This window comes from Mobula birostris, chromosome 1 (genome assembly GCF_030028105.1).
Source record: "Mobula birostris isolate sMobBir1 chromosome 1, sMobBir1.hap1, whole genome shotgun sequence".
Lineage (NCBI taxonomy): Eukaryota > Metazoa > Chordata > Chondrichthyes > Myliobatiformes > Myliobatidae > Mobula > Mobula birostris.
This window is the reverse complement of record NC_092370.1, coordinates 1,529,296-1,555,405: the sequence shown is the minus strand read 5'-3', so window position 1 is coordinate 1,555,405 and position 26,110 is coordinate 1,529,296. Positions and strand designations below refer to the sequence as shown.

Below are 26,110 nucleotides of genomic sequence, written 5' to 3'. Positions count from 1 at the left end.
AGGAAGTGATTGTACGCCGAATGTTTGTCACTACATTTAAGTGGAGATATCAATTCCAACTGCAATAACAATCGGTTGTAAAAATAGAAGGATAATTCTTTGCATGCTGGAGAATGAATTGTCGTTCGGGTACATGAAAGGTGACAGGGGCAGAGAGCGACCGTATGTGTGTCGGAGTGGTTGGTTGATGATTGAGTGAGTGTGTCTGTGTGTGAGCTGATGATTGTGCAACAGTGAGCAGTGGCAGGCATGCAATGGTGCTTGTGGCGCAGAGCAAATTACAGGAGGGGAAATGGATGTGCTGGGGAATTAGCTCAAATGGTAGAGCGCTCGCTTAGCATGCGAGAGGTAGCGAGATCGATGCTCGCATTCTCCATTGACGTTTTGTATTCAGAGGCACTCGTCTCATCAAATTGCTCTGAATGTTGGAATGCACAAAAGGTAGGGGTGGCGAGATGGAGAGGAACGTGTCTCAGGCAAAGGAAAGACGGGCATGTCGAAGGTCTGCTGCGTTGAAGGCAGGTAGGAGGAAAAGCTAGCTGGCAGCTGGTATTTGAGTAATGCATGAGCTGCAAGCGACCATTCAGATAGCAATCAGTTCAGTGGTCAAAAGGAATTTGCCCTGGATACGGGGCGAAATGAGAAAGCTGAGTAGCCTTTGATGTTGACAAGCAAAGAAGATCGAAGAGCTGTGTTGGAGTCGCACCGAGAATGGTGATAAGCTCGGTCATGTGCGTCATCCGGTCGCCTGTGGCCCCTAGTGCTGGAAGGACTAGATATTACATTTGGCAGGCTGTTGCTCTGGGTCGAAAGACACCAGGATGAAAATCTGTATAAACTTTGTCGGTAGGAGCCAGCGTGGCGAAGCTTGGTGTCGCTTTTCCTTCAAGAGCTCAGTTGGTAGAGCGGAGGACTGTACAGGAAATGGAGTCATCCTTAGGTCACTGGTTCGAATCTGGATCGAAGGAGCGGGACTTCTTTTACTACGCCGATCATCAATTCCGTACTACAGAGCTTCTCGGTGGCACAAGACTGCAGTCCGAATTGCTCCGACTCGTGACGGGAGAGAATACAGAGGCATCTAATCACATAACAGGCAAGGGCAGCAGATCACTGGGTCACATTTCAGAGCGCTATGTCCTCACGCTTGCTGCTCTGACAGTACGACTACTCTCACTCGTCCTAAAGTTACACAAAGATACAAATATTAGATTGGATATAATTAGATGATGAGGACACTCACTCCTCGCTTACTGTAATTTTAAAATGCATGCGTTATAAATTATACCATGTTCCTCAGGTATAATATCACAGAAACACAAAACAGACCAAGACTAAAAGTGACAAAAAACACATAATTCTACCATATAGTTAAGCAGTGCAAAGCAATACCGCAATTTGATAAGAGCAGACCATGGGCACGGAAAAAAAAAGTCTCAAAGACCCGATTGCTTCGTCATCTCACGCAGACGGTAGAAGGAAGAAAATCCCCGTGCCATGAGCTTCCAGCGGCTCGAACTTGCCGATGCAGCGTCCTGGAAGCAACCGACCACAGTCCAAAGTCTGAGTCCGTCCGAAAACTGCCAGTCTCCGACCAGCGCTCCGACACCGAGCACCGAGCACCGAGCAACCTCTCTGCCGAACGCTTCCACCCGGGCCCCGGCCGCCAAGCAACAGGCAAAGCCCTGAATTCGAGGCTTTCCCACCGGAGATTTCCGATCACAAAGTAGCCGCGGCAGCGAAGCAGGCATTTCCGAGGTTTTACCAGATGTTCCTCCGTGCATCACGTCTGCCTCCATCAATACGGAATTGTGCACCGCCTCCTTCTTGACAGATAACAGATATGCATCACCGGAGAGGCCGCGTGTAGCAAGTGTAGAGAGGAAGAGACCGACACAAAGGCCCAGATGGAACATCGGTGACCTCTTCGTTGGAAGACATTTAGCAATCAGTCTAGGATGAGCGATTCCAAACTGCACGAGGGAGGGATGTCAGAATCTGAATTTCGGCTGATCGTTGGAGGGCACCGTTGATACCGAAGGCAGCTGACGACATTGTTATCGCCCTTATGTCGTTTCCATATATCCGTTGAGGTGGAATTCGGCTCCTCTGTGCGGTGGCGCAAGTCCGGAGCAAAATCTTCATATTTCTGCGAGTGATTTGAAGGGAGAGCTGTGAAACAGAAGAGTCAGATGTGAATTAGGTATACAGCAACATGAAATTGGAGCGGCCTGCAGAAGCGAGCTCCTGGAACAGCGGGTTTGCAGTATGCATATGTCTGCAGTGTTTTGTCCCTCCTATCATCGTCACGGAGAGAGGCAAATCGTCCATTGATGATGGAATTCAGTCATTGAGCTTTTCAGCTGATTTGTCATTTGGCTGTAGTTTTCCAAAATTGTTGGAGAATGCGGCAACGAAATAGACAGGAACGGCAGATCCGAGAATGCTCTGTTTGATAGCAGTGTAGAATTCCAGCAGAATGTTGTGTCGTTGATGCAGTTTTACAATCTCCTAGAAGAAATGGAATTTGCGGCCATTGCCTTGGTTCATGAAGATGTTCTGCTTCTGACACATGAGTTCCCTCCGTGGCGTAATAATACAGGAAAGCTGAATGCGGGAAGGTTGCAAACAGTGGTGCTCTTGGTGATATGTTGGTGTTGAGGGGCCTGATTTCAGCTGAGGGGCATCTGCATGTTCACGGTAACGACGCAGTGCACGGTATGTTTCGGTGTCTCCATGAGGAAGTGATTTTACGCCGAATTTTTGTCGCTACTTTGAAGTCTAGATATCTGTTATAGTTCGGTCCGTGATGTCCATATTCCGGTTCCCGGTCCGGTTCATCGACCCTTGCTCCAGGTTTCCTTTCTACCCTGTTTCTGTCCTTGTTCAGCTAATTGAGGCAGCTGATTCTCGTTGGGGTTGGCTGCATTAATAGCTTCAGAGACCAGGGCGTGTTTGCTGGATTGTTGTTGTCCTAACACCTTGTATCCCTTCCACTGCCTTCTGTTTCCTCTGTTGAAGCCCTGCCCTGTCTTGCTGGAAACACTCGTCTTGCCTTGCTGGAAACGCTCGCCTTGTCTTTCTGGAAACTCTCACCTTCTCTTGCTGGAAACGCTCGCCTTGTCTTGCTGGAAACGCTCCCCTTGTCTTGCTGGAAACGCTCGCCTTGGCTTGCTGGAAACTATCGCCTTGATATGCCTGCAGTCTTGTACTGTAGCCACCCTGTTCCTAGCTCCCTTCCTATCCCTTGCCTCCGCCCAGGTAAGCCAGGCCGTCTTGCCGTTAGCTGGAGTTGGTTCTGACCCGTCCTGTCATTTGCCTCTGTTGGGTGGTGATCAGCGCCCTGCTCAGGAGGAAACTGCTAAGCCTCGTCTCAAGTCTGCAGCCTCCAGCCTCGCCTTGCCTCAAGTCTCCGGCCTTCAGCCTCGCTTTTCCTCAAGTCTCCGGCCTCCAGCCTCGACTCGCCTCAAGTTTCCGGCCTCCAGCCTCGCCTCGCCTCGAGTCTCCGGCCTCCAGCCTCGCCACGCCTCAAGTTTCCTGACTCCAGTCTCCAGCCTCGCCTCGCCACAAGACTCAAGTCTCAAGTCTCAGGTGTCGACCTGCCTGCCTGCCAAGACTCGTCCTTGCCTGGTTCTGGGGCCGAGCAAGAGGCAAGACCCAGATACTGGGTCCTTGTGCAGTCTCTGGCTCGGAGTCCAAGCTCGGGCTCCTAGCTCCCTTGTTCACTACTGTTCCAGGTTCCTGGTTTTCCTGTCCATTTCCTTGCCATCGCCCTGTATGCTAGTCCTGTCCCTAGTTCTTCAGTGTCTGTGTCTTGCACTTGGGTCCGTTTCCAGCCCGTGCCCGTATAACAATATCAATTCCCACTGCCGTTACAATCGGTTGTAAAAATAGACAGAAGTATAATTCTTTGCATGCGCGAGAATGAATTGTCGTTTGGGGACATAAAAGGTGACAGTGACCGAGAGCGACCGTATTTGTGTTTGAGTGGTTAGTTGATGATTGAGTGAGTGTGTCTGTCTGTGAGCTGTTGATTGTGCAACGGTATTCAGCGGCAGGCATGCAATGGTGCTTGTGGCGCTGAGCAAATTACAGGAGGTGGATCGGATGTGCTGGGGAATTAGCTCAAATGGTAGAGCGCTCGCTTAGCATGCGAGAGGTAGCGAGATCGATGCTCGCATTCTCCATTGACATTTTGTATCCAAAGGCACTCATCTGATTAAATTGCTCTGAAGTTTGGAATGCACAAAATATAGGGACGGCGGAGAGGGACATGAACATGTCTCAGTCAAAGGAAAGAGGGAAATGTCGTAGGTCTGCTGCGTTAAAGGCAGATACGACGAAAAGCTAGCTGGTAGCTGGTGTTTCAGTAATGCATGAGCTGCGGGCGACCATTCAGACAGAAATGAGTTAAGTGGTCAAAAAGAAATTGCCCTGAACACTGGGCGAAATGAGAAAGCTGAGTGGCCTTTGGTTTTGTCAATCAAAGAGGATCAAAGAGCTGTGTTGGAGTCGCACCGAGAATGGTGATAAGCTCGGTGATGTGCGTCATCCGGTCGTCTGTGGCCCCTAGTGCTGGAAGAACCAGGTATTGCAATTGGCAGGCCGTTGCTGTGGGTCGAGAGACACCAGGATGAAATTCTGCATCATCATTGTCGGTAGGGGCCAACATGGCGAATCTTCTGGTCGCTTTTCCTTCGATAGCTCAGTTGGTAGAGAGGGGCACTGTAGAGGAAATGGAGTCGTCGTTAGGTCGCTGGTTCGAATCTGGCTCGAAGGATCGGGACTTCTTTTACTACGCCGATCATCAATTCCGCACTACAGAGCTTCTCGGTGGCAGAAGACTGCAGTGCGAATTGCTCCGACTCGAGACAGGATAGAAAACAGAGGCATCTAATCACATAACAGGCAAGGGCAGCAGATCACTGGGTCACATTTTAGAGCGCTATGTCCTCACGCTTGCTGCACTGACAGTACGACAGCACTCACTCGTCCTAAAGTAACACAAAGGTAGAAATATCAGATTAGATTAGAGGATGAGGACACTCAGTCCTCGTTTATTAAGGCATTTCAGAAGTTTCACGAGATGATCCACTGTGTTCTCATGTCTGCCTCCATCAAATCAGAATTGGGCACAGCCTCCTACTTGACGGATAACAGATATGCATCAGTGTACAGAGGAAGAGACTGACACAAAGACCCAGATGGAACATCGGTGACCTCTTCTTTGGAAGATATTTAGCAATCAGTCTAAGTTGAGCGATTGCAAACTGCACGAGCAAGGGATGCCAGAATCTGAATTTCGGCGGATCGCTGGAGGGCACCGTTGAAAGCGAAGGCAGCTGACGACATTGCTATCGGCCTTATGTCGTTTCCATACATCCGCTGAGGTGCACATCGGCTCATCTGTGTGGTGACAGAAGTCGAGAGAAAATTCTTCATATTTCTGCAAGAGATTTGAAGTGGGGACTGTGAAACAGAACAGGCAGATGTGCATTAAGTGTGGAGGAACATGAAATTGGAGCGCCCTGCACAAGGGAGCTCTTGCAAGAGCTGGTTTGTCGTGTGCGTATGTCTGCAGTGTGTTGTCCCTGCTATCATCGACCCGGAGAGAAGCAAATCGTCCCGTGATGATGGAATTCAGTCATTGAGCTCTTCAGCTGATTTATCATTTGGCTGTACTTTTCCAAAAGTGTCGGAGAATGCGGCAACGAAATAGACAGGAACGGCAGATCCGAGTATGCTCTCTTTGATAGCAGTGTAGAATTCCAGCAGAATGTTGAGTCGTACATGGAGCTTTGCAACCTGCCAGAAGAAATGGATGACGCGGACAGCTCCTTGGTTCATGATGAAGTTCTGCTTCTGACACATGAGGTACCGCCGGGGCGTAATAGTACAGGAACGCTGAATTGGAAAGGTTGCTAAGTGTGGTGTTACTTGTGTACGTGGGTGTTGACGGGCCAGATTTCAGCAGAGGTGAATGCGCATGTTCACGGAAGCGACGCATTACATGTTATGTTTCGGTGTCACTGTGAGGAAGTGATTGTACGCCGAATGTTTGCCACTACATTTAAGTGGAGATATCAATTGCAACTGCAATAAAAATCGGTTGTAAAAATAGAAGGATAATTCTTTGCATGCTGGCGAATGGATTGTCGTTCGGGGACCTGAAAGGTGACAGGGGCAGAGAGCGACCGTATGTGTGTCTGGGTGGTTGGTTGATGATTGAGTGAGTGTGTCTGTGTGTGACCTGATGATTGTGCAACGGTGAGCAGTGGCAGGCATGCAATAGTGCTTGTGGCGCAGAGTAAATTACAGGAGGGGAACTGGATGTGCTGGGGAATTAGCTCAAATGGTAGAGCGCTCGCTTAGCATGCGAGAGGTAGCGAGATCGATGCTCGCATTCTCCATTGACATTTTGTATTCAGAGGCACTCGTCTCATCAAATTGCTCTGAATGTTGGAATGCACAAAAGGTAGGGGTGGCGGAGATGGAGAGCAACGTGTCTCAGGCAAAGGAAAGACGGACATGTCGAAGGTGCGTTGAAATCAGGTTGGAGGAAAAGCTAGCTGGCAGCTGGTCTTTCCGTAATGCATGAGCTGCAGGCGACCATTCAGACAGCAATCAGTTCAGTGGTCATTAGGAATTTGCCCTGAACACGGGGCGAAATGAGAAAGCTGAGTAGCCTTTGATTTTGAAAAGCAAAGAAGATCAAAGAGCTGTGTTGGAGTCGCGCCGAGAATGGTGTTAAGCTCGGTCATGTGCGTCATCCGGTCGCCGTGTGGCCCCTAGTGCTGGAAGGACTAGATATTACATTTGGCAGGCTGTTGTTGTGGGTCGAGAGACACCAGGATGAAAATCTGCATAATCATTGTCGGTAGGGGCCAACGTGGCGAAGCTCGGTGTCGCTTGTCCTTCGATAGCTCAGTTGATAGAGCAGAGGACTGTAGAGGAAATGGAGTCATCCTTAGGTCGCTGGTTCGAATCCGGCTCGAAGGATCGGGACTTCTTTTACTACGCCGATCATCAATTCCGTACTACAGAGCTTCTCGGTGGCACAAGACTGCAGTCCGAATTGCTCCGACTCGGGACGGGATAGAATCCAGAGGCATCGAATCACATAACAGGCAAGGCCATCTGATCACTGGATCACATTTCAGAGCGCTATGTCCTCACGCTTGCTGCTCTGACAGTCCGACAACTCTCACTCGTCCTAAAGTAACACAAAGATAGAAATATTAGATTGGATATAATTAGATGATGAGGACACTCAGTCCCTGTTTACTGTAATTTTAAAATACATGCGTTAAAAAATGATAGCATGTTCCTCCGGTATGATATCACAGAAACACAAGACAGATTTGAACATCAGTCACTGAAAGTAAGCATGCAAGTACAGCAGGCAGTGAAGAAAACTAATGTCATGCTGGCCTTCATAACAAGGGGAATTGAGTATAGGAGTAAAGAGTTCCTTCTGCAGCTGTACAGGGCCCTGGTGAGACCCCACCTGGAGTACTGTGTGCAGTTTTGGTCCCCAAATCTGAGGAAGGACAGTCTTGCTATTGAGGGAGTGCAAGGTAGGTTCACAAGATTAATTCCCGGGATGGCCGGACAGTCGTCTGTTGAAAGATTGGAGCGACTGGGCTTGTATACACTGGACAGTGGTCGAAAGGAAATTGCCTTGGTCTATGGGCGAAATGAGAAAGCTGAGTAGTCTTTGATTTTGACAAGCAAAGAAGATCAAAGAGCTGTGTTGGAGTCGCACCAAGAATGGTGATAAGCTCGGTTATGTGCTTCATCCGGTCGCCTGTGGCCCCTAGTGCTGGAAGGACTAGATATTACATTTGGCAGGCTGTTGCTCTGGGTCGAAAGACACCAGGATGAAAATCTGTATAAACATTGTCGGTAGGCGCCAGCGTGGCGAAGCTTGGTGTCGTTTTTCCTTCGATAGCTCAGTTGGTAGAGCGGAGGACTGTAGAGGAAGTGGAGTTATCCTTAGGTCGCTGGTTCGAATCCGGCTCGAAGGATCGGCACTTCTTTTACTACGCCGATCATCAATTCCGTACTACAGAGCTTCTCGGTGGCACAAGACTGCAGTCCGAATTGCTCCGACTCGTGACGTGAGAGAATACAGAGGCATCTAATCACATAACAGGCAAGGCCAGCAGATCACTGGATCACATTTCAGAGCGCTATGTCCTCACGCTTGCTGCTCTGACAGAACGACAACTCTCACTCGTCCTAAAGTTACACAAAGATAGAAATATTAGATTGGATATAATTAGATGATGAGGACACTCAGTCCTCGCTTACTGTAATTTTAAAATGCATGCATTAAAAATGATACCATGTTCCTCAGGTATGATATTCCAGAAACACAAAACAGACCAAGACGAAAAGTGACAAAAAACACACAATTCTACCATATAGTTAAGCAGTGCAAAGCAATACCGCATTTTGATAAGAGCAGACCATGGGCACAGAAAAAAAAGTCTCAAAGACCCGATTGCTTCGTCATGTCACGCAGACGGTAGAAGGAAGAAAATCCCCGTGCCATGAGCTTCCAGCGGCTCGAACTTGCCGATGCAGCGTCCTGGAAGCAACCGACCACAGTCCAAAGTCTGAGTCCGTCCGAAAACTGCCAGTCTCCGACCAGCGCTCCGACACCGAGCACCGAGCACCGAGCAACCTCTCTGCCGAAAGCTTCCACCCGGGCCCCGGCTGCCAAGCAACAGGCAAAGCCGAGAATTCGGGGCATTTCCCTCCGGAGATATCCGATCACACAGTAGCCGCGGCAGCGAAGCAGGCATTTCAGAAATTTCACTAGATGTTCCTCCGTGCATCACGTCTGCCTCCATCAATGCGGAATTGTGCACGGCCTCCTACTTGACAGATAACAGCTATGCATCACCAGAGAGGCCGCGCGTAGCAAGTGTACTGAGGAAGAGACCGACACAAATTCCCAGATGGAACATCGGTGACCTCTTCGTTGGAAGACATTTAGCAATCAGTCTAGGATGAGCGATTCCAAACTGCACGAGCAAGGGATGCCAGAATCTGAATTTCGGCACATGGTTGGAGGGCACCGTTGAAAGCGAAAGCAGCTGACGAAATTGTTATCGGCCTTATCTCGTTCCCGTATATCCGCTGAGGTGGAATTTGGCTCAACTGTGTGGTGCACAAGTCGGGAGAAAAATCTTCATATTTCTGCAAGAGCTTTGAAGTGGGAGTTGTGAAACAGAAGAGGCAGATGTGAGTAAAATGTACAGGAGCATGAGATTTGAGCGCCCTGCTCAAGCGAGCTCTTGGAACAGCTGGTTTGCAGTGTGCGTATGTCTGCAGTGTTTTGTCCCTGCTATCACCGGCCAGGAGAGAGGCAAATTGTGCAGTGATGATGAAATTCAGTCATTGAGCTTTTCAGGAGATTTAACATTTGACTGTAGTTTTCCGAAATTGTCGGAGTATGCAGCAAAGAAATAGTTAGGAACGGAAGATCCGAGAATGCTCACTTTGATAGCAGCGTAGATTTCCAGCAGACTGTTGAGTGGTAGTTGGAGTTTTACAATCCAGAAGAAATGGATGACGCGGCTATCTCCTTCGTTCATGAAGAAGTCCTGCTTCTGACACATCGTTTCCCTCCGTGGCGTAATTATACAGGAAAGGTGAATGCGGGAAGGTTGCTAACAGTGGTGCTGTTGGTGATATGTGGGTGTTGAGGGGCCAGATTTCAGCTGAGGGGCATCTGCATGTTCACGGAAACGACGCATTGCACGGTTTGTTTCGGTGTCTGCATGAGGAAGTGATTCTACGCCGAATTTTTGTCGCTACTTTGAAGTCTAGATATCTGTCACAGTCCGGTCCGTGAAATCCATTTTCCGGTTCACGGTCCGGTCCTTCGACCGTTGCTCCAAGTATTCCTTTCTACTCTGTTTCTGTCCTTGTTGAGCTAACTGAGGCAGCTGATGCTCGTTGGCGCTGGCTGCATAAATACCTCCAGAGACCAGGGCGTGGTTGCTGGATTGTTCTTGTACTTACTCCTTGTATCCGTTGCTCTGCCTTCTGTTTCCTCGCCTGAAGCCCTGCCTTGTCTTGTTGGAAACCCTCGCTTTGTCTTGCTGGAAATCCGCGCCTTGTCTTGTTGGAAACGCTTGCCTTGGCTTGCTGGAAACCCTCGCCTCGTCATGCCTGCAGTCTTGTACTGGAGCCACCATGTTCCTATCTCCCTTCCTGTCCTTTTCCTCCGCCCAGGTAAGCCAGGCCGTCTTGCCGGTATCTGGGGTTGGTTCTGTCCCTTCCTGTCACTTGCCTCTGTCGGCTGTTGATCCGCGCCCTGCCCAGGAGTAACGCGCCCTGCCCAGGAGGAGCCTGCCAAGCCTCGCCTCAAGTCTCCTGCCTCCGGTCTCCAGCCTCGCCTCGCCTCGCCTCAAGTCTCCTGCCTCCGGTCTCCAGCCTCGCCTCGCCTCGTTTCCTGACTCCAGTCTCCAGCCTCGCCTCAAATCTCAAGTCTCGTCCCGCCTGCCTGCCAAACCGCGTCCTTGCCTGGCTCTGCGGCCGAGGTTCTTGTGCAGTCTCTGGCTCGGAGTCCAAGCCCGGGCTCCTAGCTCCCTTCTAGTTTTCCTGTCTATGTCATTGCCATCGCCCTGTATCCTACTCCTGTCCCTCGTAATTCAGTGTCTGTGTCTTGCGCTTTTGTCCGTTTCCACCCGGTGCCCGTATGCCAATATCAATTCCAACTGCCGTCACTATCGGTTATAGAAATAAACAGAAATATAATTCTTTTCATGGAGGAGAATGAATTGTCGTTTGGGGACATGAAAGGTGACAGTGGCAGAGAGCGACCGCGTGTGTGTCTGAGTGGTTGGTGGATGATTGAGTGAGTGTGTCTGTGTGTGAGCTGATGATTGTACCTCCTATCATCGACCCGGAGAGAAGGAAATCGTCCCGTGATGATGGAATTCAGTCATTGAGCTGTTCAGCTGATTTGTCATTTGGCTGTACTTTTCCAAAAGTGTCGGAGAATGCGGCAACGAAATAGACAGGAACGGCAGATCTGAGTATGCTCTCTTTGATAGCAGTTTAGAATTCCAGCAGAATGTTGAGTCGGTGATGGAGCTTTACAACCTGCCAGAAGAAATGGATGACGCGGACAACTCCTTGGTTCATGATGAAGTTCTGTTTCTGACACATAAGGTCCCGCCGGGGCGTAATAGTACAGGAACTCTGAATTGGAAAGGTTGCTAACTGTGGTGTTGCTTGTGATATGTGGGTGTTGACGGACCAGATTTCAGCAGAGGTGAATACGCATGTTCACGGAAGCGATGCATTACACGTTATGTTTCGGTGTCTTTGTGAGGAAGTGATTGTACGCCGAATGTTTGTCACTACATTTAAGTGGAGATATCAATTCCAACTGCAATAACAATCGGTTGTAAAAATAGAAGGATAATTCTTTGCATGCTGGCGAATGGATTGTCGTTCGGGGACATGAAAGGTGACAGGGGCAGAGAGCGACCGTATGTGTGTCTGGGTGGTTGGTTGATGATTGAGTGAGTGTGTCTGTGTGCGAGCTAATGATTGTGCAACGGTGAGCAGTGGCAGGCATGCAATGGTTCTTGTGGCGCAGAGCAAATTACAGGAGGGGAACTGGATGTGCTGGGGAATTAGTTCAAATGGCAGAGCGCTCGCTTCGCATGCGAGAGTTAGCGAGATCGATGCTCGCGTTCTCCATTGACATTTTGTATTCAGAGGCACTCGTCTCATCAAATTGCTCTGAATGTTGGAATGCACAAAAGGTAGGGGTGCCGAAGATGGAGAGGAACGTGTCTTAGGCAAAGGAAAGACGGACATGTCGAAGGTGCGTTGAAATCAGGTAGGAGGAAAAGCTAGCTGGCAGCTGGTCTCTCAGTAATGCATGAGCTGCAGGCGACCATTCAGACAGTAATCAGTTCAGTGCTCAATAGAAATTTGCCCTGGACACGGGGCGAAATGAGAAAGATGATTATCCTTTGATTTTGACAAGCAAAGAAGATCAAAGAGCTGTGTTGGAGTCGCACCGAGAATGGTGTTAAGCTCGATGATGTGCGTCATCCGGTCGCCTGTGGCCCCTAGTGCTGGAAGGACTAGATATTACATTTGGCAGGCTGTTGCTCTGGGTCGAAAGACACCAGGATGAAAATCTGTATAATCATTGTCGGTAGGAGCCAGCGTGGCGAAGCTTGGTGTCGCTTTTCCTTCGATAGCTCAGTTGGTAGAGCGGAGGACTGTAGAGGAAATGGAGTCATCCTTAGGTCGCTGGTTCGAATCCGGCTCGAAGGATCGGGGCTTTATTTTACTACGCCGATCATCAATTCCGTACTACAGAGCTTCTCGGTGGCACAAGACTGCAGTGCGAATTGCTCCGACTCGTGACGGGATAGAATACAGAGGCGTCTAATCACATAACAGGCAGGGCCAGTAGATCACTGGATGACATTTCAGAGCGCTATATCCTCACGCTTGCTGCTCTGACAGTACGACAACTCTCACTCGTCCTAAACTAACACAAAGATAGAAATATTAGATTGGATATAATTAGATGATGAGGACACTCAGTCCTCGCTTACTGTAATTTTAAAATGCATGCATTAAAAATGATACCATGTTCCTCAGGTATGATATCATAGAAACACAAAACAAACCAAGACTAAAAGTGACAAAAACTACATAATTCTACCATATAGTTAAGCAGTGCAAAGCAATACCGCAATTTGATAAGAGCAGACCATGGGCACGGAAAAAAAAGTCTCAAAGACCCGATTGCATCGTCACCTCACGCAGACGGTAGAAGGAAGAAAATCCCCCTGCCATGAGCTTCCAGCGGCTCGAACTTGCCGATGCAGTGTCCTGGAAGCAACCGACCACAGTCCAAAGTCTGAGTCCGTCCGAAAACTTCCAGCCACCGACCAGCGCTCCGACACCAAGCACCGAGCAACCTCTCTGCCGAAAGCTTCCACCCGGGCCCCGGCTGCCAAGCAACAGGCAAAACCGTGAATTCGGGGCATTTCCCTCCGGAGATATCCGATCACACAGTAGCCGCGGCAGTGAAGCAGGCATTTCCGAAGTTTCACCAGATGTTCCTCCGTGCATCACGTCTGCCTCCATCAATGCGGAATGGTGCACGGCCTCCTACCTGACAGATAACAGATATGCATCACCAGGGAGGCCGCGTGTAGCATGTGTAGAGAGGAAGAGACCGACACAAAGGCCCAGATGGAACATCGGTGACCTCTTCGTTGGAAGACATTTAGCAATCAGTCAAGGATGAGCGATTCCAAACTGCACGAGCAAGGGATGCCAGAATCTGAATTTCGGCTGATCGTTGGAGGGCACCGTTGAAAGTGAAGGCAGCTGACGGCATTGCCATCGCCCTTATGTCGTTTCCATATATCCGTTGAGGTGGAATTCGGCTCATCTGTGGGTGGCGCAAGTCCGGAGCAAAATCTTCATATTTTTGCGAGTGATTTGAAGTGAGAGCTGTGAAACAGAAGAGTCAGATGTTCATTAGGTGTACAGCAACATGAAATTGGAGCGCCCTGCAGAAGCGAGCGCTTGGAACAGCAGGTTTGAAGTGTGCATATGTCTGCAGTGTTTTATCCCTCCTATCAGCGTCCCGGAGAGAGGCAAATCGTCCATTGATGATGGAATTCAGTCATTGGGCTTTTCAGCTGATTTGTCATTTGGCTGTAGTTTTCCAAAACTGTCCGAGAATGCGGCAACGAAATAGACAGGAACGGCAGATCCGAGAATGCTCTGTTTGATAGCAGTGTAGAATTCCAGGACAATGTTGTGTCGCTGATGCAGTTTTACAATCTGCCAGAAGAAATGCATGACGCGGCCATTGCCTTGGTTCATGAAGATGTTCTGCTTCTGACACACGAGTTCCCTCCGTGACGTAATAATACAGTAAAGGTGAATGCGGGAAGGTTGCTAACATGGTGATAAGTTGGCGTTGAGGGGCCTGATTTCAGCTGAGGGGCATTTGCATGTTCACGGAAGCGACGCATTGCACGGTATGTTTCGGCGTCTCCATGAGGAAGTGATTTTACGCCGAATTTTTGTCGCTACTTTGAAGTCTAGATATCTGTTATAGTTCGGTCCGTGATGTCCATATTCCGGTTCCCGGTCCGGTTCATCGACCCTTGCTCCAGGTTTTCCATTCTACCCTGTTTCTGTCCTTGTTGAGCTAATTGAGGCAGCTGATTCTCGTTGGCGCTGGCTGCATACCTACCTTCAGAGACCAGGGCGTGGTTGCTGGATTGTTCTTGTCCTAACACATTGTATCTCTTCCACTGCCTTCTGTTTCCTCTCCTGAAACCCTGCCCTGTCTTGCAGGAAGCGCTCTCCTTGTTTTGCTGGAAACGCTCGCCTTGTCTTGCTGGAAACCCTCACCTTCTCTTGCTGGAAACGCTCGCCTTGTCTTGCTGGAAACTATCGCCTCGTCATGCCTACAGTCTTGTACTGTAGCCACTCTGTTCCTAGCTCCCTTCCTATCCCTTGCCTCCGCCCAGGTAAGCCAGGCCGTCTTGCCGTTATCTGGGGTTGGTTCTGTCCCGTCCTGTCATTTGCCTCTGTTGGGTGGTGATTCGCGCCCTGCCCAGGAGGAACCTGCTAAGCCTCGCCTCAAGTCTGCAGCCTCCAGCCTTGCGTTGCCTGAAGTCTCCAGCCTCCAGCCTCGCCTTGCCTCAAGTCGGCGGCCTTTAGCCTCGCTTTTCCTCAAGTCTCCGGCCTCCAGCCTCGACTCACCTCAAGTCTCCGGCCTCCAGTCTCCAGCCCCGCCTCGCCTCAAGCTTCCTGACTCCAGTATCCAGCCTCGCCTCGCCTCAAGTCTCAAGTCTCAAGTCTCAGGTCCCGTCCCGCCTGCCTGCAAAGAATCGTCCTTGCCTGGTTCTGGGGCCGAGCCAGAGGCAAGACCCAGGTACTGGGTCTTTGTGCAGTCTCTGGCTGGGAGTCCAAGCTCGGGCTCCTAGCTCCCTTGTTCAGTCCTGTTCCAGGTTCCTGGTTTTCCTGTCCATGTCCTTGCCATCGCCCTGTATCCTAGTCCTGTCCCTAGTACTTCAGTGTCTGTGTCTTGTACTTGGGTCCGTTTCCAGCCCGTGCCCGTATGACAATATCAATTCCAACTGCCGTTACAATCGGTTGTAAAAATAGACAGAAGTATAATTCTTTTCATGCAGGAGAATGAATTGTCGTTTGGGAACATGAAAAGTGACAGTGGCAGAGAGCGACCGTATGTGTGTCTGAGTGGTTGGTCGATGATTGAGTGAGTGTGTCTGTGTGTGAGCTGCTGATTGTGCAACGGTATTCAGCGGCAGACCTGCAATGGTGCTTGTGGTGCTGAGCAAATTACAGAAGGTGGATCGGATGTACTGGGGAATTAGCTCAAATGGTAGAGCGGTCGCTTAACATGCGAGAGGTAGCGAGATCGATGGTCGCATTCTCCATTGGCATTTTGTATCCAGAGGCACTCATCCGATTAAATTGCTCTGAAGTTTGGAATGCACAAAATATAGGGGTAGCAGAGAGGGACATGAACGTGTCTCAGTAAAAGGAAAGCGGGAAATGTCGTAGCTCTGCTGCGTTAAAGGCAGATACGAAGAAAAGCTAGCTGGCAGCTGGTGTTTCAGTAATGCATGAGCTGCAGGCGACCATTCAGACAGAAATGAGTAAAGTGGTCAAAAAGAAATTGCCCTGAACATTGGGCGAAATGAGAAAGCTGAGTGGCCTTTGGTTTTGTCAAGCAAGGAGGATCAAAGAGCTGTGTTGCAGTCGCACCGAGAATGCTGTTAAGCTCGATGATGTGCGTCATCCGGTCGCCTGTGGCCCCTAGTGCTGGAAGGACTAGATATTACAATTGGTAGGCTGTTGCTCTGGGTCGAAAGACACCAGGATGAAAATCTGCTTAATCATTGTCGGTAGGAGCCAACGTGGCGAAACTCGATGTCGCTCGTCCTTCGATAGCTCAGTTGGTAGAGCGGAGGACTGTAGAGGAAATGGAGTCATCCTTAGGTCGCTGGTTCGAATCCGGCTCGAAGGATCGGGACTTCTTTTACTACGCCGATCATCAATTCCGTACTACAGAGCTTCTCGGTGGCACAAGACTGCAGTCCGAATTGCTCCGACTCGTGACGGGATAGAATACGGAGGCATCTAATCACATAACAGGCAAGGCCAGCAGATCACTGGATGACATTTCAGAGCGCTATGTCCTCACGCTTGCTGCTCTGACAGTACAACAACTCTCACTCGTCCTAAAGTAACACAAAGATAGAAATATTAGATTGGATATAATTAGATGATGAGGACACTCAGTCCTCGTTTACTGTAAGTTTAAAATACATGCGTTAAAAAATGATACGATGTTCCTCCGGTATGATATCACAGAAACACAGGACAGATTTGAACATCAGTCACTGAAAGTAAGCATGGAAGTACAGCAGGCAGTGAAGAAAGCTAATGTCATGCTGGCTTTCATAACAAGGGGAATTGAGTATAGGAGCAAAGAGTTCCTTCTGCAGCTGTACAGGGCCCTGGTGAGACCCCACCTGGAGTACTGTGTGCAGTTTTGGTCCCCAAATCTGAGGAAGGACAGTCTTGCTATTGAGGGAGTGCAAGGTAGGTTCACAAGATTAATTCTCGGGATGGCGGGACAGTCGTCTGTTGAACGATTGGAGCGACTGGGCTTGTATACACTGGAATTTAGAAGGATGAGAGGCCATCTGATTGAAACAATAAGATTATTAAGGGATTGGACACGCTGCAGGCAGGAAGCATGTTCCCGCTGATGAATGAGTCCAGAACCAAAGGCCACAGTTTAAGAATTAGGGGTAGGCCATTTCGAACGGAGTTGAAGAAGAAATTTTTCACCCAGAGAGTGGCGGATACACGGAATGCTCTGCTCCAGAAGGCTGTGGAGGGCAAGTCTCTGAATGCTTTCAAGAAAGAGATGGATAGAGCTCTTAAAGATAGCGCTATCAAAGGTTATGAGGATAAGGCAGGAACTGGATACAGATTGTGGGTGATCAGCCATGATGACAGCGAATGGCTGTGCTGTCTCGAAGGGCGGAATGCTCTACTTCTGCACCTATTATCTATTGCCCATTGTCTATTGACCATGACTAAAATTGACAAAAAACACACAATTCTACCAAATAGTTACAACAGTGCGAAGTAATACCGTAATTTGATAAGAGCAGACCATGGGCACCGAAAAAAAAGTTTCAAAGACCTGATGGCCTCATCATCTCACGCAGACGGTAGAAGGAAGAAACTCCCCCTGCCATGAGTTTCCAGCGCCGCGAAACTGCTGATACAGCGTTCTGGAAGCACCCGCCCACAGTCCTATTCTGAGTCCGTCCGAAAACTTCGATCTTCCGACCGGCCCTCCAACACCGAGCACCGAGTACCATCTCTGCCGAGCGCATCCACCCAGGTCCCGGCCGCAAAGCAACAGGCAAAGCCGAGGATTCAGGATATTCCCCTCCGGAGATTTCGGATCACACATAGCAGCGGCAGCGAAGCAGGAATTTCGCAAGTTTCACCAGATGTTCCTCCGTGCTCACATGTCTGCCTCCATCAAATCAGAATTGTGCACGGCCTCCTACTTGACAGGTAACAGATAATCATCACCGGAGAGGCCGGGCGTAGCAAGTGCACAGAGGAAGGACTGACACAAAGGCCCAGATGGAACATCGGTGACCTCTTCGTTGGAAGACATTTAGCAATCAGTGTAGGTTGAGCGATTCCAAAATGCACGAGGAAGGGATGCCAGAATCTGAATACCGGCGCATCGTTGGAGGGCATCGTTGAAAACGAAGGCAGCTGACGACACTGTTAACGACCTTATGTCGTTTCCATATATCCGCTGAGTTGCAATGAGGCTCAACTAATGTGGTGGCAGAAGTCGGGAGAAAAATCTCCATATTTCTGCAAAAGGTTTGAAGTGGGAGCTGTGAAACAGAAGAGGCAGATCTGCATTAAGTGTACAGGAGCATGAAATTGGATCGTCCTGCACAAGCGAGCTCATGGAACAGCAGGTTTGCAGTGTGCGTACGTCTGCAGTGTGTTGTCCCTCCTATCATCAACCCGGAGAGAAGTAAATCGTCCCGTGATGATGGAATTCAATCATTGAGCTGTTCAGCTGATTTGTCATTTGGCTGTACATTTCCAAAAGTGTCGGAGAATGCAGCAACGAAATAGGCAGGTATGGCGGATCCGAGATTGCTCCTTTGACAGCAGTGTAGATTTCCACCAGAATGTTGAGTCGTAGATGGAGATTTACAATCTGCCAGAAGACATGAATGACGCGGCCATCTCCTTGGTTCATGATGTTCTGCTTCTGACACATGAGTTTCCGCCGGGGCGTAATGATCCAGGAAAGGTGAATGCGGAAATGTTGCTAACTGTGGTGTTGTTGGTGATATGTGGGTATTGAGGGCCAGATTTCAGCTGAGGTGAATATTCATGTTCACGGAAGCGACGCATTACACGGAATGTTTCGGTGTCTCTGTGATGAAGTGATTGTACGCTGAATGTTTGTCGCTACGTTGAAGTGGAGATATCAATTCCAACTGCAATAACAATCGGTTGTAAAAATAGACAGAAGGATAATTCTTTGCATGCGATAGAATGAATTGTCGTTTGGGAACATGAAAGGTGACAGTGGCAGAGAGCGACCGTATGTGTGTCTGAGTGGTTGGTTGATGATTGAGTGAGTGTGTCTGTGTGTGAGCTGATGATTGCGCAAAGGTGAGCAGCGGCAAGCATGCAATGGTGCTTGTGGCGCAGACGAAATTACAGGAGGTGAATTGGATGTGCTGGGGAATTAGCTCAAATGGTAGAGCGCTCGCTTAGCATGCGAGAGGTAGCGAGATGGATGCTCGCATTCTCCATTGACGTTTTGTATCCAGAGGCACTCGTCTCATCAAGTTGCTGAGAAGTTTGGAATGTAGAGAAGATAGGTGTGGCGGAGAGAGATAGGATCGTGTCTCAGTAAAGGAAACGGGGAAATCTGCTGCCTTGAAAGCAGATACTAGGAAGAGCCAGCTGGCAGCTGGTGCTTCAGTAGTATATGAGCAGCAGGTGTCCATTCAGACAGAAATCAGTTAAGTGGTCGAAAGGAAATTGCCCTAGACTCTGGGCGAAAAGAGAAAGCTGAGCAGCCTTTGATTTTGACAAGCAAAGAAGATCAAAGAGCTGTGTTGGAGGCGCACCGAGAATGGTGATAAGCTCGGTTATGTGCTTTATCCGGTCGCCTGTGGCCCCTAGTGCTGGAAGGACTAGATATGACATTTGGCAGGCTGTTGCTCTGGGTCGAACGACACCAGGATGAAAATCTGTATAATCATTGTCAGTAGGAGCCAGCGTGGCGAAGCTTGGTGTCGCTTTTCCTTCGATAGCTCAGTGGTAGGAACGGCGGACTGTAGAGGAAATGGAGTCATCGTTAGGTCGCTGGTTCGAATCCGGCTCGATGGATCGGGACTTCTTTTACTACGCGGATCATCAATTCCGTACTACAGAGCCTCTCGGTGTCACAAGACTGCAGTCCGAATTGCTCCGAGTCGTGACGAGGTAGAATACAGAGGCATCTAATCACATAACAGGCAAGGCCAGCAGATCACTGGGTCACATTTCAGAGCGATATGTCCTCACGCTTGCTGCTCTGACAGTACAACAACTCTCACATGTCCTAAAGTTATACAAAGATACAAATATTAGATTGGATATAATTAGATGATGAGGACACTCATTCCTCGCTTACTGTAATTTTAAAATGCAGTAGCAGCGGCAGCGAAGCAGGCATTCAGAAATTTCACCAGATGTTCCTCCGTGCTCTCACGTCTGCCTCCATCAAATCAGAATTGTGCACGGCCTCCTACTTGACAGGTGACAGATATTCATCACCAGAGAGGCCGCGCGTAGCAAGTGTACTGAGGAAGAGACCGACACAAATTCCCAGATGGAACATCGTTGACCTCTTCGTTGGAAGACATTTAGCAATCAGTCTAGGATGAGCGATTCCAAACTGCACGAGCAAGGGATACCAGAATCTGAATTTCGGCACATGGTTGGAGGGCACCGTTGAAAGCGAAAGCAGCTGACGACATTGTTATCGGCCTTATCTCGTTCCCGTATATCCGCTGAGGTGGAATTTGGCTCAACTGTGTGGTGGCACAAGTCGGGAGAAAAATCTTCACATTTCTGCAAGAGCTTTGAAGTGGGAGTTGTGAAACAGAAGAGGCAGATGTGAGTAAAATGTACAGGAGCATGAGATTTGAGCGCCCTGCTCAAGCGAGCTCTTCGAACAGCTGGTTTGCAGTGTGCGTATGACTGCAGTGTTTTGTCCCTCCTATCACCGGCCAGGAGAGAGGCAAATCGTCCAGTGATGATGAAATTCAGTCATTGAGCTTTTCAGGAGATTTAACATTTGCCTGTAGTTTTCCGAAATTGTCGGAGAAAGCGGCAACGAAATAGACAGGAAGGGCAGATCCGAGAATGTTCACTTTGATAGCAGCGTAGATTTCCAGCAGACTGTTGAGTGGTAGTTGGAGTTTTACAATCCAGAAGAAATGGATGACGCGGCCATCTCCTTTGTTCATGAAGAAGTCCTGCTTCTGACACATGAGTTCCCTCCGTGGCGTAATTATACAGGAAAGGTGAATGCGGGAAGGTTGCTAACAGTGGTGCTGTTGTTGATATGTGGGTGTTGAGGGGCCAGATTTCAGCTGAGGGGCATCTGCATGTTCACGAGAGCGACGCATTGCACGGTTTGTTTCGGTGTCTGCATGAGGAAGTGATTCTACGTCGAATTTCTGTCGCTACTTTGAAGTCTAGATATATGTCACAGTCCGGTCCGTGAAATCCATTTTCCGGTTCACGGTCCGGTCCTTCGACTGTTGCTCCAGGTATTCCTTTCTACCCTGTTTCTGTCCTTGTTGAGCTAACTGAGGCAGCTGATGCTCGTTGGCGCTGGCTGCATAAATACCTCCAGAGACCAGGGCGTGGTTGCTGGATTGTTCTTGTACTTACTCCTTGTATCCGTTGCTCTGCCTTCTGTTTCCTCGCCTGTTGCCCTGCCTTGTCTTGTTGGAAACCCTCGCTTTGTCTTGCTGGAAATCCGCGCCTTGTCTTGTTGGAAACACTTGCCTTGGCTTGCTGGAAACCCTCGCCTCGTCATGCCTGCAGTCTTGTACTGGAGCCACCATGTTCCTATCTCCCTTCCTGTCCCTTTCCTCCGCCCAGGTAAGCCAGGCCGTCTTGCCGGTATCTGGGGTTGGTTCTGTCCCTTCCTGTCACTTGCCTCCGTCGGGTGTTGATCCGCGCCCTGCCCAGGAGGAGCCTGCCAAGCCTCGCCTCAAGGCTCCAGCCTACAGCCTCGCCTCGCCTCAAGTCTCCTGCATCCAGTCTCCAGCCTCGCCTCGCCTCAGGTCTCCTGACTCCAGTCTCCAGCCTCGCCTCGCCTCTCCTCAAGTCTCAATTTTCAAGTCTGGTCCCGCCTGCTTGCCAAGCCGCGTCCTTGCGTGGTTCTGGGGCCGAGGTTCTTGTGCAGTCTCTGGCTCGGAGTCCAAGCCCGGGCTCCTAGCTCCCTTGTTCAGTCCTGTTCCAGGTTCCTAGTTTTCCTGTCCATGTCCTTGCCATCGCCCTGTATCCTAGTCCTGTCCCTAGTACTTCAGTGTCTGTGTCTTGCGCTTTTGTCCGTTTCCAACCGGTGCCCGTATGCCAATATCAATTCCAACTGCCGTCACAACCGGCTGTAGAAATAGACAGAAGTATAATTCTTTTCATACAGGAGAATGAATTGTCATTTGGGGACATGAAAGGTGACAGTGGCAGAGAGCGACCGTATGTGTGTCTGAGTGGTTGGTTGATGGTTGAATGAGTGTGTCTGTGTGTGAGCTGCTGATTGTGCATTCGGTATTCAGCGGCAGGGATGCAATGGTGCTTGTGGCGCTGAGTAAATTACAGGAGGTGAACCGGATGTGCTGGGGAATTAGCTCAAAGGGTAGAGCGTTCGCTTAGCATGCGAGAGGTAGCGACATCGATGCTCGCATTCTCCATTGACATTTTGTATCCAGAGGCAGTCGTCTCATTAAATTGCTCTGAAGTTTGGAATGCACAAAATATAGGGACGGCGGAGAGGGACATGAACGTGTCTCAGTCAAAGGAAAGGGGGAAATCTGCTGCGTTGAAAGCAGATATGAGGAAAAGCCAGATGGCAGAGTTCCTTCTGCAGCTGTACAGGGCCCTGGTGAGACCACACCTGGAGTACTGTGTGCAGTTTTGTCCCCAGATCTGAGGAAGGACAGTCTTGGTATTGAGGGAGTGCAGCGTAGGTTCACAAGGTTAATTCCCGGGATGACGGGACAGTCATATGTTGAAAGATTGGAGCGACTGGGCTTGTATACACTGGAATTTAGAAGGATGAGAGGGCAGCTGATTGAAACATATAAGATTATTAAGGGATTGGACACGCTGCAGGCAGGAAGCATGTTCCCGCTGATGGGTGAGTCGAAAACCAAAGGCCACAGTTTAAGAATTAGGGGTAGGCCATTTAGAACAGAGTTGATGAAGAAATTTTTCACCCAGAGAGTGGTTGATACATGGAATGCTCTGCCCCAGATGGCAGTGGAGGCCAAGTCTCTGAATGCTTTCAAGAAAGAGATGGATAGAGCTCTTAAAGATAGCGCTATCAAAGGTTATGGGGATAAGACAGGAACTGGATGCAGATTGTGGATGATCAGCCATGATGACAGTGAATGGCGGTGCTGGCTCGAATGGCGGAATGCTCTACTTCTGCACCTATGATCTATTGCCCATTGTCTATTGACCAAGACTAAAATTGGCAAAAAACACATAATGCTACCAAACAGTTACAACAGTGCAAAGTAATACCGTAATTTGATAAGAGCAGACCATGGGCATCGAAAAAAAAATTTCAAAGACCTGATGGCCTCATCATCTCACGCAGACTGTAGAAGGAAGAAACTCCCCCTGCCATGAGTTTCCAGCGCCGCGAAACTGCTGATAGAGCGTCCTGGAAGCACCCGCCCACAGTCTTATTCTGAGTCCGTCCGAAAACTTCGATCTTCCGACCGGCCCTCCGACACCGAGCACCGAGTACCATCTCTGCCGAGCGCATCCACCCAGGTACCGGCCGCTAAGCAACAGGCAAAGCCGAGGATTCAGGATATACCCCTCCGGAGATTTCAGATCACACATCGCAGCGGCAGCGAAGCAGGCATTTCAGAAGTTTCACCAGACGTTCCTCCGTGCACTCACGTCTGCCTCCATCAAATCAGAATTGTGCACGGCCTCCTACTTGACAGGTAACAGATATTCATCACCGGAAAGGCCGGGCGTAGCAAGTGTACAGAGGAAGAGACCCACACAAAGGCCCAGATGGAACATCGGTGACCTCTTCGTTGGAAGACATTTAGCAATCAGTCTAGGTTGAGCGATTCCAAACTGCACGAGGAAGGGATGCCAGAATCTGAATTCCGGCGCATCGTTGGAGGGCGCCGTTGAAAACGAAGGCAGCTGACGACATTGTTAACGACCTTATGTCGTTTCCATATACCTGCTGAGTTGCAATGTGGCTGATCTAATGTGGTGGCACAAGTCGGGAGAAAAATTTCCATATTTCTGCAGGAGGTTTGATGTGGGAGCTGTGAAACAGAAGAGGCAGATCTGCATTAACTGTACAGGAGCATGAAATTGAATCGTCTTGCACAAGCGTGCTCTTGGAACAGCAGGTTTGCAGTGTGCGTCTGTCTGCAGTGTGTTGTCCCTCCTATCATCGACCCGGAGAGAAGCAAATCGTCCCGTGATGATGGAATTCAGTCATTGCGCTGTTCATCTGATTTGTTATTTGGCTGTACATTTCCAAAAGTGTCGGAGAATGCGGCAACGAAATAGGCAGGTATGGCGGATCCGAGATTGCTCCTTTGAGTGCAGTGTAGAGTTCCAACAGAACGTTGAGTCGTAGATGGAGATTTACAATCTGCCAGAAGAAATGAATGACGCTGCCATCTCCTTGGTTCATGAAGATGTTCTGTTTCTGACACATGAGTTCCCGCCGGGGCGTAATGATCCAGGAAAGGTGAATGCGGAAATGTTGCTAACTGTGGTGTTGTTGGTGATATGTGGGTATTCAGCGCCAGATTTCAGATGACGTGAATATGCATGTTCACGGAAGCGACGTATTACACGGTACGTTTCGGTGTCTCTGTGAGGAAGTGATTGTACGCCGAATGTTTGTCGCTGCATTGAAGTGGAGATATCAATTCCAACTGCAATAACAATCGGTTGTGAAAATAGAAGGATAATTCTTTGCATGCGATAGAATGAATTGCCGTTTGGGAACATGAAAGGTGACAGTGGCAGAGAGCGACCGTATGTGTGTCTGAGTGGTTGGTTGATGATTGAGTGAGTGTGTCTGTCTGTGAGCTGTTGATTGTGCAACGGTATTCAGCGGCAGGCATGCAATGGTGCTTGTGGCGCTGAGCAAATTACAGGAGGTGAACCGGATGTGCTGGGGAATTAGCTCAAATGGTAGAGCGCTCGCTTAGCATGCGAGAGGTAGCGAGATCGATGCTCGCATTCTCCATTGACATTTTGTATCCAGAGGCACTCGTCTCATTAAATTGCTCTGAAGTTTGGAATGCACAAAATATAGGGACGGCGGAGAGGAACATGAACGTGTCTCAGTCAAAGGAAAGGGGGGAATCTGCTGCGTTGAAAGCAGATATGAGGAACAGCCAGCTGGCAGCTGGTGTTTCAGTAATGCATGAGCAGCAGGCGACCATTCAGACATAAATCAGTTAAGTGGTCGAAAGGAAATTGCCCTGGACACTGGTGGAAATGGGAAAGCGGAATAACCTTTGATTTTGAGAAGCAAAGAAGATCAAAGAGCTGTGTTGGAGTCGCACCGAGAATGGTGACAAGCTCGGTGATGTGCGTCATCCGGTCGCCTGCGGCCCCTAGTGTTGGAAGGACTAGATATTGCAATTGGCAGGCCGTTGTTGTGGGTCGAGAGACACCAGGATGAAAATCTGCATAATCATTGTCGGTAGGAGCCAACGTGGCGAAGCTCGGCGTCGCTTTTCTTTCGATAGCTCAGTTGTAGGAACGGAGGACTGCAGAGGAAATGGAGTCATCCTTAGGTCGCTGGTTCGAATCCGGCTCGATGGAGCGGGACTTCTTTTACTACGCCGATCATCAATTCCGTACTACAGAGCTTCTCGGTGGCACAAGACTGCACTCCGAATTGCTCCGAGTCGTGACGAGGTAGAATACACAGGCATCTTATCACATAACAGGCAAGGCCAGCAGATCACTGGGTCACATTTCAGAGCGCTATGTCCTCACGCTTCCTGCTCTGAGAGTACGACAGCACTCACTCGTCCTACAGGAACACAAAGATAGAAATATTAGATTAGATCAGATGATGAGGACACTCAGTCCTCGTTTATTAAGGCATTTTAGAAGTTTCACCAGATGATCCACCGTGTTGTAGACAGGAACGGCAGATCCGAGTATGCTCTCTTTGATAGCAGTGTAGAATTCCAGCAAAATGTTGAGTCCTACATGGAGCTTTACAACCTGCCAGAAGAACTGGATGACGCGGACAACTCCTTGGTTCATGATGAAGTTCTGCTTCTGACACATGAGGTCCCGCCGGGGCGTAATAGTACAGGAACTCTGAATTCGAAAGGTTGCTAACTTTGGTGTTGCTTGTGATATGTGGGTGTTGACGGGCCAGATTTCAGCGGAGGTGAATACGCATGTTCACGGAAGCGATGCATTACACGTTATGTTTCGGTGTCTCTGTGATTAAGTGATTGTACGCCGAATGTTTGTCACTACATTTAAGTGGAGATATCAATTCCAGCTGCAAGAACAATCGGTTGTAAAAATAGAAGGATAATTCTTTGCATGCTGGAGAATGATTTGTCGTTCGGGGACATGAAAGGTGACAGGGGCAGAGAGCGACCGTATGTGTGTCGGAGTGGTTGGTTGATGATTGAGTGAGTGTGACTGTGTGTGAGCTGCTGATTGTGCAACGGTGAGCAGTAGC

At 49.3% G+C, this 26,110-nt stretch overlaps 8 non-coding genes across 8 annotated transcripts; all 8 read left to right on the top strand.

Annotated features, from left to right (window-relative positions):
- Positions 1–303: 303 nt before the first annotated feature.
- trnaa-agc (transfer RNA alanine (anticodon AGC)) lies at positions 304–376 on the top strand. Its single transcript has one exon. It is a non-coding gene; the product is annotated as a tRNA-Ala (tRNA).
- Positions 377–4,114: 3,738 nt separating this feature from the next.
- On the top strand, positions 4,115–4,187 carry trnaa-agc (transfer RNA alanine (anticodon AGC)). Its single transcript has one exon. It is a non-coding gene; the product is annotated as a tRNA-Ala (tRNA).
- Positions 4,188–6,337: 2,150 nt separating this feature from the next.
- On the top strand, positions 6,338–6,410 carry trnaa-agc (transfer RNA alanine (anticodon AGC)). The gene has a single exon. It is a non-coding gene; the product is annotated as a tRNA-Ala (tRNA).
- A 503-nt stretch (positions 6,411–6,913) lies between these two features.
- Positions 6,914–6,999, top strand: trnay-gua (transfer RNA tyrosine (anticodon GUA)). The gene is given in 2 exon segments: positions 6,914–6,950; positions 6,964–6,999. It is a non-coding gene; the product is annotated as a tRNA-Tyr (tRNA).
- Positions 7,000–7,941: 942 nt separating this feature from the next.
- On the top strand, positions 7,942–8,027 carry trnay-gua (transfer RNA tyrosine (anticodon GUA)). Its single transcript is given in 2 exon segments — positions 7,942–7,978; positions 7,992–8,027. It is a non-coding gene; the product is annotated as a tRNA-Tyr (tRNA).
- A 4,202-nt stretch (positions 8,028–12,229) lies between these two features.
- Positions 12,230–12,315, top strand: trnay-gua (transfer RNA tyrosine (anticodon GUA)). The gene is given in 2 exon segments: positions 12,230–12,266; positions 12,280–12,315. It is a non-coding gene; the product is annotated as a tRNA-Tyr (tRNA).
- Positions 12,316–15,986: 3,671 nt separating this feature from the next.
- Positions 15,987–16,072, top strand: trnay-gua (transfer RNA tyrosine (anticodon GUA)). The gene is given in 2 exon segments: positions 15,987–16,023; positions 16,037–16,072. It is a non-coding gene; the product is annotated as a tRNA-Tyr (tRNA).
- Positions 16,073–24,567: 8,495 nt separating this feature from the next.
- Positions 24,568–24,640, top strand: trnaa-agc (transfer RNA alanine (anticodon AGC)). The gene has a single exon. It is a non-coding gene; the product is annotated as a tRNA-Ala (tRNA).
- Positions 24,641–26,110: the final 1,470 nt, after the last annotated feature.